At 49.4% G+C, this 12,805-nt stretch overlaps 1 protein-coding gene across 4 annotated transcripts in view; it reads right to left on the bottom strand.

Moving 5' to 3' along the window:
• The window catches only part of HTT (huntingtin), a 4,811,037-nt gene that overhangs the window by 1,312,608 nt on the left and 3,485,624 nt on the right, over positions 1-12,805 (bottom strand). The window lies entirely within an intron of this gene.

Below are 12,805 nucleotides of genomic sequence, written 5' to 3'. Positions count from 1 at the left end.
AGACGTCCTTATTTTCATTGCTGCAGTAATCCAGGGATCTCCTGCCAAGAGCCAGACATCCGGCCAATATGCCACAGCCTGTAAATCTTATGTGCGCCACATGTCACACATATGCTACCTGTAACAGGATGTATGGCATAAAGGTTGCGTACAGACACAGATAAGCAGGACTGACTTGCCCCAGTAAAAAACAGTCTTCATAGGACAAAGGCTATGCACGTCCCGAAGAAGAAAATGTAGACAGAAAATGGGAGACCCTCAGCCAGGAGGGTAACTGAAACAAAGCCCAAAAGGAAAAAAAAGGAGGATGGAGGGAGGTACCGAATACTGCAACAGTGAAGAGGAAGACATCTACTGTTCTTCTTCTTTTTCTCTTTCGGCTGTTCCCGTTAGGGGTCTCCACAGCGGATCATCTGTTTCCATTTCTTCCTGTCCTCTGCATATTGCTCTGTCACACCAACCGCCTGCATGTCCTCTCTCACCACGTCCATAAACCTTATCTTAGGCCTTCCTCTTTTCCTCTTACCTGGCAGCTCCATCCTTAGCATCCTTTTCCCAATATACCCATCATCCCTCCTCAGCACATGTCCAAACCAATGCAATCTTGCCTCTCTGACTTTGTCTCCAAACTGTCCAACCTGAGCTGACCCTCTAATATACTGATTCCTAATCCTGTCCATTCTTGTCACACCCAATGCAAATCTTAACATCTTTAACTCTGCCACTTCCAGCTCTGACTCCTGCCTTTTTGTCAATGCCACAGTCTCCAACCCATATAACATAGCTGGTCTCACTACCCTCTTGCAGACCTTCCCTTCCACTCTTACTGGTACCCATCTGTCACAAATCACTCCTGACACTCTTCTCCACCCATTCCACCCTGCCTGTACTCTCTTCTTCACCTCTCTTCCACACTCACCATTACTCTGAACTGTTGATCCCACGTACTTAAACTCATCTATGTTCGCCAACTCTTCTCCCTGCATTTTCACCATTCCTCTATTCTCCCTCTCATTCTCACACACATATTCTGTCTTAGTCCTGCTGACCTTCATTCCTCTCATCTCTAGAGCATATCTCCACCTCTCCAGGGTCTGCTCAACCTGGTCCCTACTCTCATTACAGATCACAATATAATCTGCAAACATCATAGTCCATGGGGCCTCCTGTCTGATCACGTCCGTCAACCTGTCCATCACCATTGCAAATAAGAAAGGGCTCAGAGTTGATGCTTGATGTAATCCCACCTCCACCTTAAACGAATCTGTCACTCCCACTGCAGACTTCACCACTGTCACACTACCCTTGTACATAACCTGTACCACTCTTACATACTTCTCTGCCACTCATACAATACCACAACTCCTCTCTAGGCACCCTATCGTATGCTTTCTTCAAGTCCGCAAAGACACAATGCAGCTCCTTCTGACCTTCCCTATATTTCTCCATCAACAGTCTCAGAGCAAACATCACATCTGTAGTGCTCTTTCCTGGCATGAAAGCATACTGCTGATAGTTAATCATCACCTCCCTTCTTAACCTAGCTTGCACTACTCCTCCCCATAACTTCAAGCTGCGAATGATCAGTTTTATCCCTCTGTAGTTACTACAACTCTGCACATCACCCTTCTTCTTAAAAACAGGTACCAAAACACTTTTTCTCAACTCCTCAGGCATCCTCTGACTTTCCAAGATTTCAGTAAACAATCTGGTTAAGAAATCCACTGTCATTTCTCCTAAGCACTTCCATGCTTCCACTGGTATGTCATCTGGACCAACAGCCTTTCCATTCTTCATCCTCTTCATAGCTGTTCATACTTCCTCCTTGCTAATCTGCTTCACTTCCTGATTCACTATCCCCACATCATCCAACCTTCTCTCTCTCATTCTCTTCATTCATCAGCCCCTCAAAGTACTCTTTCCATCTACTCAACACACTCTCCATACTTGTGAGTACGTCACCCTCACTATCCTTTATCACCCTTACCTGCTGCACATCTTTCCCAGCTCGGTCCCTCTGTCTAGCCAATCGGTACAGGTCCTTTTCTCCCTCTTTAGTGTCCAACCTTTCATACAACTCTCCATATGCCTTATCCTTAGCCTTCGCCACCTCTCTCTTTGCCATGCTCCTCATCTCCTTATACTCCTTTCTTTCTTCTTCTCTCTGACAATCCCACTTCTTCGCCAGCCTCTTCCTCTGTATACTCTCCTGTACCTTCCTCATTCCATCCCCAGGTCTCCTTGTCCACCTTCCTCTGTCCAGATGTCACACCAAGCACCTTTCTAGCTGTCTCCCTTACCATCTCTGCTGTAGTTACCCAGCTATTAGGTAACTCTTCACTGCCCCACCAGTGCCTGTTTTAACTCTTCCCTGAACTCCACCTCACAATCACCCTTTTCCAACTTCCACCATTTGATCCTTGGCACTGCTCTCACACTTGTCCTCCTCTTCTTGATCACCAACATCATCCTACAGACCACCATTCTATGTTGCCTAACTACACTTTCTCCTGTCACCACTTTACAGTCTCCAATCTCATTCAGACTGGCCCTCCTGCATAAGATATAATCCACCTGTGTGCATCTTCTTCCACTCTTGTACATCACCCTATGCTCCTCCCTCTTCTTAAAATACGTATTTATCACAGCCATGTCCATCCTTTTCGCAAAATCCAATACCATCTGACCTGCATTCCTCTCCTTAACACCATACCTGCCCATCACTTCCTCATCCCCTTTGTTCCCTTCACCAACATGCCCATTGAAATCCGCTCCAATCACCAGTCTCACCCTTGGGTACACTCACCACCACTTCATCCAACTCGCTCCAAAATGTTTCTTTCTCACCCATTGCACACCCAACTTGCAGAGCGTATGCACTAACAACATTCATCATTACACCATCAATTTCCAGCTTCATAAGCATCACTCTATCCAACACTCTTTTCACCTCCAAAACACTCTTGGCATACTGTTCCTTCAGGATAATCCCTATCCCATTTCTCCTCCCATTCACACCATGACAGAACAATTTGAACCCACCTCCTATACACTTGACCTTACTCCACTTCCATCTGGTCTCTTACACACACAATATATCAACCTTTCTTCTCTCCATCATATCAGTCAGCTCTCTCCCTATACCAGTCATACTGCCAACATTCAAAGTTCCTACCCTCACTACTACATTCCTAACCTTCCTCCTCTCTTTCCGCTTTTGGGCATGCCTTCCCCCATTTCTTCTACTTCTCCTCCTTTGGCCAACAGTAGCCCAATTTCCGCCAGCACCCTGTTGGCTAATAGTACTGGTGGCGGTCGTTGTTAACCTGGGCCTCGACCGATCCGGTATGGAAATCTGTATTGTTGTGTTATTGTTGAAGAAGAAGAAGAAGGGAGAGTACAAAAGCTCAAGAGTGGGAGATGGAAGGCTAGGAAGAGTTCTCAACAAACCCATGCAGGATGGCTCTAGCAAAACCTGCTCTGGCCCTAGAAACCATATCCAGTTTACAACGTTTAGTGAAGCAGCTTCAAGAATAGATTCAGTGTCCAAACTCTTGAAGATAACACCTGAAGAGGCAACAGTCCTAGTGGAATGAACTCTATTAATGGAAGTAGACAGACACTTGCCATGAAAAGAATAACAAAAACAAAAAGCCTTAGACATCCAGAAAAAGATGGTTTGCTTAGAAACAGCCAAACCCAATGTCCTGGGATGAAAAAGAACAAAAAGTCGGTCGATTTTATGAATGGCCTTAGTTTTATTCAAATAATACCTGAGCTGTCTGTGTAAATCCAAGGTATGCAGGATCCTCTCACTAGCAGACTGGGGAGAGGGAAAAAAGGACAGGAATTTATCTGTCTGATTCAAGGATAACTCATTAACAGCCTTCAGCATAAAATGGATTAATACAATGGAGCACCCTATCCCTGTGGGAACAAAAAAAACAAAAATGAAGGAATGGCCATAACTGCCTGAAGCTCAGAAACCCTCAGAGAAGAAGAGCAAGCAGTAAGACAGTTTTCCAGGTACAGTGCTACAAAAAAGCTGAAATTGCAAGCTCAAAGGAGCTTGGGTCAATTTTTCCAAAACAAAATTAAAGGTCCCAAGGAAAAAGAAAAGGCTTCCTTGGTGGCCTAAGGTGCAGGATGCCTTTAAGAAACTGTTGGACCTAAAAACAAGAAGTCAGAGGAGGATTCAAGGGCAGACAAGCAGAAATAGCTGACAAATGGGCTTTTACAGAAAAATGGCCAAGACCGCAACTCACACAAATACGAGAGAACCAGAGGGACCCCCACTAAAAAAGGATACTGGTTATGAGCATGGCACCAGACAAAAAATCTTTTCCATTTGGACAAATAAAACTTTATGGTTGCAGGTATTCTTGATTTTTGCAACCCCTGAGCATGTCCTCGGAAATAAGGTGCCTAAAAGGGATCATCCACAGTGTCAGTTGAACAGTGGACAAGTGGGGCTGGATGAGTGACCCCCTTGTCCTGTGTGAAGAGGTCCAACCGATGAGATAACTTGTGGTGATTGCCCCTGGCCAGATGCATTAAGAGGGGGCAACCAGTGCTGTCATGGCCAAAAGGGAGTCATTAGCAAGATTTTTTAGAGGGTCCAGCTGAATCTTGTGCAGGACTCTTAGAAGTAGAGAAAGGGGAAGGAAGGCATAGACAAACATCCCATTCCAAGGGAAAGATGGGGCATCCATCCTCCACAACAGATGGCATGCCACTCTGGAACAGAAGAGAGAGAGAGCTGCCTGTTCAGAGGAGAGGCAAAAATATTTACCTGAGGAATACCCTACCAATTGACTATGTCTAGAAACAGGTCTCTGTGAAGCATCCATTTGTGAGCCTGCATTTTGGACCTGCTCAAGGACTCTGCCACTACATTGTGGTCTGAAGGAATACACACTGCCTGATGAGTTAGCTGATAACTGATAGCCAGATCACAGGCCTGAAGATCCAGCCTGCAAAGAAGGTAAGACTTTGTACTCTCATCTGCTTGTTGACATATCACATCATTGTGCTGTTGTCTGTGTAAACCTTTAGGGGGTCTGGAGAGAACATGGGGTAAAAAGCCTAAAGGGGCAAAATCAAAGCCCTCGTTTCTTTGACATTGATACGGCCTGACTTCTGATGGGGGGGGGGTCTAGAGACCTTGAACTTTAAGAAGGTGACCAAAGGAAGTCCCCATGCATGTCTGAGGCATCAGTAAACAGTTCCTGTGTAAGAGCCAGAAGCTGAAAGGGCAGGTCTAGGTTTAGGGTAAGCTGCTGAATCCACGACTTGAATTCCCACTTGAGACAAGGAAGAAAAGAAACTCTGAAATCTTAGACAGTGGCAATGCTTAAGCCTAACTGACTTGAGGTACCAATGAAGTTTCCGCATATGCAGTCTGGCAAGAGGGAGCAATAGAATAAAAAAGCCATGAATCCTAGGGCTTGAAGAAACTCTCGGGTGGGAACAGCAGGCAGAGGAAGAAGAAAATGAAAAAAGCTATCAAGGACAAAACCTTTGGAGGCGGAGGAGAGACCAACACTGGCACTGTGAATCCTGCCGCCCAGATAGACATGATCCTGAGAGGGGTCTGGACAGACTTTTGGAAGTTGACAGTGAACACATGACTTTGAAGGAGAGATATGGTGAACTCCAGGGCCTGTAACAAGCAACTGGGAGAAGGAGCCTGACTCAACAGGTCATCTATATAAGGAAAAATCTGAATGACTTGGAGGCTGCAAAAGGCAATCATAGGAGCTAGGCATTTTGTGAATATCCTTGGGCAGCATGGAGGTCAAAAGGCAAAGCAGAGAACAGAAAATGAAAGGAAGAAACAGAGAAACGTAAAACCTTCTTGAAAAAGAGGGTGAACAGAAATATGTAGGTAAGCATCCTTTAGATCCAAGTACAAAGGAAAAGCATGGGCAGTGACAGAAGAAACAAAGTTTGAAGAGGAAGCATCTGAAAAGAAGGAACCTTAAGAAAGATGTTGAGCAAACAGTGATCCAGAATAGGCCTCCAAGTGCCCTCCTTTCGAGGAACCACAAAATTTCTAGAGTAAAATCTCTTTCCCACTTAAGATGGAGGAACCTGCTGAATAGTTCCCTGCTCTACCAGGGACCCAAGAACCTCTGAGAAATGTGGAAGCTGCTTTAAAGGAGATTGAGGAATCCCTGAAAAAGGAAAGAGACTTCCACACCATGAAGTAACCCTGACAGATGATGGACAGACCCCAAGAATCTGAGGTGATGAGATGCCAGTCTGGAAGACTGAGGGAGAGCCAAAGGGACAAAGCAGCCTGGCCTAGGGTTGGGGGGGGGGGGGGGCAAAATGTCAAAGAGAATAAGAAGTTATGTATTCACCATAACGTTCCATCTGAGTAGGTAGACTTCATCTGTCTGCAACCTTTGGGATTCGGATCTGACCTCGGATCCGAGCCGGCAATCTTTCATACCTTAGATCCGAGCTCCTCCCCTTCACCCATAATCCCATGCCATCCCTGACTGACCTCAGATCAAGTTTGCCCATAACCAATAAGGCTGAAAAGGAAACTAACTACCTTCCTTAAAGGGCAGAGTAAAAACTTCTGGCCAAATAACATCCGAAGGTCAGGGGGAAGGAGGGTGGGACGGTTGCAGGCAAATGAAGTCTACCTACTCAGATGGAACGTTATGGTGAGTACATAACTTCTTAATCTGGAGTAGTTAACTTCATTTGTCAGCAACCTTTGGGACAGAGTCCCCAACTACCTGTACCTTGGGCGGCCTTCATGGAAGGATGTTCTGGAGCACTGCAGAGCCAAAGGATGCTCTCCCTCTAGAAATAATATCCAATTTATAATGGTTGATGAAGGTATGAGGTGAAGCCCAAGTGGCTGCTGAGCAAATATCATCCAGGGGTACTCTAGAACGAAAGGCAGCAGAAGTAGACATGGACCGAGTAGAGTGGGCATGGACTCCCTGAGGTGCGGGCCTGCCAGAACTTTCATAAGCCAAAAGGATGCATTCTGAAATCCACCTCGACAAGGTGACCTTCGACACAGATTTACCTAAATTAAATTTGGCAAAGGAGATGAACAACTGGTCGGATTGTCTATGACCAGCCGTTCTATGAATGTAAAAACGCAGCTGTCTATGCACATCTAAAGAATGTAGTTTGTATTCTCCTTTGTTCTGATATTCAGGAAAGAAAACTGGCAGATTAATGGATTGGTTAATATTTGCCTCGGAAGCAATCTTAGGAAGGAATGAGGGATTGGTCCTGAGGTAAACCCTATCCTTGTGGAAGGTCAAGTAAGGAGGTTTTACACATAGGGCTTTAAGTTCAGAAACCCTCCTAGCTGAAGTAATAGCGACGAGAAAGGCTGTTTTCCATGACAAATGTTTGAGATCAGCTGAAGCTGCAGGTTCAAAGGGGAGCTGTCAAGGCCTGAAGTACTAAATTCAAATCCCAGGGAGGCACTACTTCCTTTACTGGAGGTCTGAGTAGGAAGGTGCCTTTCAGAAAGGTCTTACATAACTTCGTGGTGATCAATGGAACCAGCTCATGTCCCACGTGGTAATGAGAGATAGCTGCTAGTTGAACTTTGACTGTGGAACAGCTAGCCCCCTGATGAAAAAGCCCTGAAATGAAATCCAAGACGGCGGGCAACGAGGCTGTGAAAGGGTCTAGGTTCTGACATTCCGCCCAAATAGCGAAACGTTTCCATTTACTCCTATAGACTTTCCTAGTAGAGGGCTTGTGTGCTGCTACTAGGATAGCTTTAACTGGGGAGGAGATACCGGGAGTCCTAGCTACGAGTGGAACTGGAGCAACCAAGCCGTAAGCTTGAGATTGTCCAGGTTCGGGACTGGGAGGCCTAGGGGGTGGGAAATCAGATCCGGGAGGGGATCTAGAATCCAAGGCAGATTCACCAGATGAGACCAGAGGTAAGGGAACCAAGCTTGACGAGGCCAGAATGGGGCAATGAGGATCATTTTGCTCCCCAACCAAATGGCTTTCTGTAGAAGCTTCAGCATCAGAGGTAGAGGAGGGAAAGCATAGAGTAGACCGGGAGGCCAAGCATGCACCAGAGCGTCTCTCAGGAATTCCCTGGCGGGGGGAATTAGAGCGAAGTAGCTGTTGCATTTCGTGTTTGAAGGAGAGGAGAAGAGATCGCAACAGGGTTGTCCCCATACGGCAAACATCTGCTTCGCTACCTGGGGATTGAAAGACCACTCGTAAGGAGACAGTATGGTGGGACTGAGTTTGTCCGCCAGGATGTTGGACCATCCCGGAATGTGCGTTGCAATAAGAAAGCGGTTGGTGGAGATCGCCCATTCCCACACTCTCATAGCTTCTCAACAGAGTGGGTAGGACCTGGTTCCCCCCTGTTTGTTGATGTACCAGACCACCGACATGTTGTCTGTCTGAACTGCAACTGTTCCTGTAGGAAGAAGGCTCTGAAGTGCTTGCAACGACAACAGCACTGCCCTCATCTCTAGAACATTTATATGCAATGAGGTCTCTGTATCGTTCCACGTGCCTTGGACCATCCTGCCCGCATAATGCCCCCCCCCACCCGAGGCGAGAGGCATCCGTGGTCACCGTGGCTAGTGAAGGGGCCATGGAGAAAGGGCGTCCTGCTTGGAGGTCCGGTGATTGTAACCACCATGCGAGAGCCCTTTTGCAAGCCTTGCTGAGGGGGATGGGGTGATTGAGAGGGTATCGACGGAAGGACCATTGGACTTGGAGAGTCCACTGTAACACCCTCATGTTCACATGAGCCATGGGGAGCAGGGTAATTGCGGCCGCCATGGAGCCCAGCGCCCTCAGGACCAATCCCGCCGGGGGAGCCGATGATAGTAAAATGGCCCGTACATGTAGCCTCAGGGTGTGAAGTCGTTCGGTGGTTAAGAAGGCTAGTAAGCTGTTGGTGTCTAATCTGGCCCCAATAAAGTCTATCACCTGAGTCGGGTTGAGAAAGGATTTGTCCGTGTTGACGGTGATCCCCAGCCTGGGGAGCAAGGTGGAGAAAGTAATTCCTGGCTGAGCACAGTAGATGCCTTGTTGGGGCGGTCAGGAGCCAGTTGTCTAGGTATGGAAACACCTGTATTCCCTGGAGCCTCAGGTGGGCCGCTATCACTGCTAATACCTTGGTGAACACCCTGGGGGCAGAGGTGAGACTGAAGGAAAGGACCCTGAACTGATAATGACTGGCTCCTAGCCGGAAGCGGAGAAACCTCCTGGAACGCTTGTCCATCAAAATGTGGTAATACGCATCCTTGAGGTCTATCGAGCACATCCAGTCGCTCTCCCGCAACAGGGGGAGAATGGATTGAACGGTGACCATCCGGAACTTTTCTTTGGTTACTGTCAGGTTCAGGAGGGAGAGATCGAGGATTGGCCTTAGATCCCCCGTCTTTTTTGGCACCAAAAAGAACCGGGAGTAGTAACCCGATCCAAACTGGTCTGGGGGGACGTGTTGGATGGCTCTTTTTCCTAAAAGCTGCTGAATTTCCACAGCTGCAGCCTCCCTCTGATCAGGTGGGACGTCGGGGAGGCGTTTGGGTTGGTGAGGGATGTGAGAAAAGGGAATCTGGTATCCTCTGGATATGATGCGAAGCACCCAGTGGTCTGTTGTGATGGACTCCCAAGCTGCCAGGTGCCTTGAAAAATGTCCCCCGACTGCCTCCAGAGAGGAGCAGTCGGGCAACCCCTCAGGGTCGCTGGGTGGGCCGGTCAGAGAAAGCTTCTCTGGACCCACCATTCCTCGGGCCCCCTCTGCCTCTAGGGTGGCGTCCACCCTGTCCTCCTCTGCCACAGAAGGACTGGGGATCCGGAGCGGACTGGGATTGTTGCGACTTCCGGAAACACATCTTCTTCTGTCCCTTTTGGTTCTTGGAGAAGGACCTCTGGGGAGCAGAGAAGCGGACTCCGACGGCAGACAACGTCTTCCCGTCCTTTTCGGTCTGGACCAAAGTCTCGCGAACGGTCTTGCCAAACAGGGCAGAACCATCGAAAGGGACATTCGCAAATGACGCCTTGAAGGGTTCAGCGAAATTGCAATGCCGGAGCCAGGCCTGACGCCGCATGACGAGGCCTGTTCCACTGGCTCTAGCGGCTCCCTCTGTGGCGTGGGACAACAGCCGCATAGAGGTGTTATATGAACCTGAGAGTGGCCATCCGAGTGCAGTACAACTGTTTGTCCTCCACCGACATGGACTCCGGGGGCGGCGCAGCGTACTCTTTGATAAGGTCCCACTGCAGTCAAATAACATGTGCCATGTAGTTCAGAGACCTCACGGAGAAGGTCGCTGAACTAAAAGCCCACTTCCCTAAACAGTCCATCAAACGGGACTCCATGCTTGGTGGATGGACTGAGGGACTCTCCTGAGCTAATTCCCTCTTGGTGGCCGCCGCCACCAACATGGCATCTACGGGGGGGAACCTTGCTCCAATGGGACCTCTCGGAGGGCGGACTAAGGATCTTGTCTGGGCGTTTGGGGACTGGCTCCACAGTGTCTGGCTCCTTCCATGCCCTAGTGGTAATAAGATCCACTAAGGGGTCAGGCGGAGGGGACACCCAAGAGGTAGATGGGCCTGCTTCGAATGCCTCAAGGAACACGGATTCGTTCGAGGAAGCCTTGGGGGCAGACCACCCCCCTCTGATCCTGAGCATTTCCATGAGACATTTCGGAGACATCCTCGGGGGGTGACCTAGGGGAGCCTTCCCCATCATCCAAATCCATGTCATCAGTCAAGGACTCGGGGGAGTCCACGTGCCTCCTCTTGCACTTTCACTTGTGAGGGATGTCCTCGGGGGGGCTGTCCAAGGACGTCTCACCAGTCATGCCCTGTTCCAAGGGAACGACCTGGGACATCGAAGCAGGCTGTCCCTGGGGCCGGGTGATGGAAGCCGGACCCAACAGAGAGGGAGTGCGGGACGGAGCCGAAGCAAGGACCGGGGGCCTGGAAGCACTCGACAGTGCCCTCTCCACCACATCGAAAGCCGAGGGAGAGCCGCTCTCTCTGGGATCTGAGAGCAAACCCTCGCTCGGATGCGATGGACGGATTGGGATCGGCGCCGAAGCCATCGGATCCGACGGACCAGTGTGCTCCGACCTAGACGGAGCCGAAGACACACTGATTCCCTTGGATCCGACGCTCAGCCCACGGCTCCGAGAGGCCAGATCCAACAAAAACAGGCCTGACAGGCTCGAGGGAAGAGTCGGCGCCGAAGTACCCGATACTGTTGGCGCCGACCCACCTCCGGCTCCAAGGCTGCTCGGCTCCGAAGGCTCCGAGCCCGGGAAGCGGGTCGGAGAAGGAGCTATCGGGGCAAAGAAAGGTGTCAAGCTCCCCCCCGGAGGGGGAGGAGGCAGGAGCACTCCCATCTGCAGTTGGGCCTGGAGAAACCTTCGCATCATCCGGTCCAAATCTGCGTCATAAAGGCTACGAGTCGATCTCAACGAGGCCACCGAGGATGGCTGGGAATGCCGCCTCGATGACCTCGACGGAGATCGGGTCTCCTCCTCCTTCGGGGCCTGGTGAGAAGCACGGAGACCGGATCCGAGAAGGAGGAGACCTGGAAGCCCTGGAGGGAGAAGATCGCTTAGCCGGGGGGGGGGGCTGAAGCGGAGGGCTCGGCCCACCGCTTGTGGTGCTTCTCCCTCCTTTTTTCTTTCTTGGCCTCCCTCTCCTCCAGAGCTGTAGCGGGACTTTGAGTCCGGGCTGGAGGGAGAGAGGCAGGAGTGGCCGCCGCCGAAGCCGGGGAGGAGACCACAGAAGCACCGGAGGCCGAAGCCGAATCCAGGGGCAAAAGTCCCACTAGGATCAGCTTCGACCTCTGGTCCTTCAGTGCCCTGGTGTTGAACGCCGCGCAGATGGAACACCCAGAGGAAAGGTGTTCAACCCCAAGGCACCGTACACACCGAGTGTGGCCATCCGCTGGGGAGAGCTTATGGCCACACTCGGTGCACTTAGAAAAGATGGGTTTTGGGGCCTCAGACATCTTAAAGAAAAAACACACTCGTTAGGCCCCAAACACACAACACACAGCACACAGAACTACAACCAGCGAAGGGGAGGGAGGGTAAGTTTAACTAAAAAGTATTAGCCAAAAAAGGGAAACCTGATCACCAAACACACTCGTACACTTAAGGGGATAATAAAAAAATGTAAAAACTCTCACAGACCTCTCACAAGACCCTACGAAACCAGGAGCTCAAAAACCTAGCTGCTGACAAGAAGTGCGGCAAACTAGATCTGAGGTCAGTCAGGGATGGCAGGGGATTATGGGTGAAGGGGAGGAGCTAGGAGCTTGGATCTAAGCTATGAAAGATTGCCGGCTCGGATCCGAGGTCGGATCCGAATCCCAAAGGTTGCTGACAAATGAAGTTAACTACTCCAGTTGTATGTTTTTCAGAAAGAGAAGGCTTCTGAGCCACAGAAGCTTAGGAAGACTTTGCAGGAGGAACTCACCTACCAGCATTCCTGCTTTTAGTGGCTTGACAAGGCTGCCTGCTGCCTACAAACAAATGCAGACCTAGTGGGACAGTTCCTCTGGAACTTAGGGATAGGGGAAACAAAAATATGTAAAAGGTACTGCAAACCTTTACCTTTTTCCTTGAAGAGACTTAAATATAGTAGCAGCAGTAGTCTCAAAGAGATTCTTATTATCCAAAGGAACATCCAACAACTTGGCCTTAATATCTTCAGGTACTGACTGTACACGAAGCCAATAATAATGCCTCATGAGAGACCCAAAGGCAGCAGCTCTGGAAGAGGCATCACAGCAGCACATGATAAGAGTGAAGGTAGA

This window comes from Protopterus annectens, chromosome 2.part1 (assembly GCF_019279795.1).
Source record: "Protopterus annectens isolate FY-2018-M chromosome 2.part1, PAN1.0, whole genome shotgun sequence".
Classification (NCBI taxonomy): Eukaryota; Metazoa; Chordata; order Ceratodontiformes; family Protopteridae; genus Protopterus; species Protopterus annectens.
The sequence above is the reverse complement of the archived record's forward strand: the minus strand, read 5'-3'. Positions and strand labels throughout refer to the sequence as shown.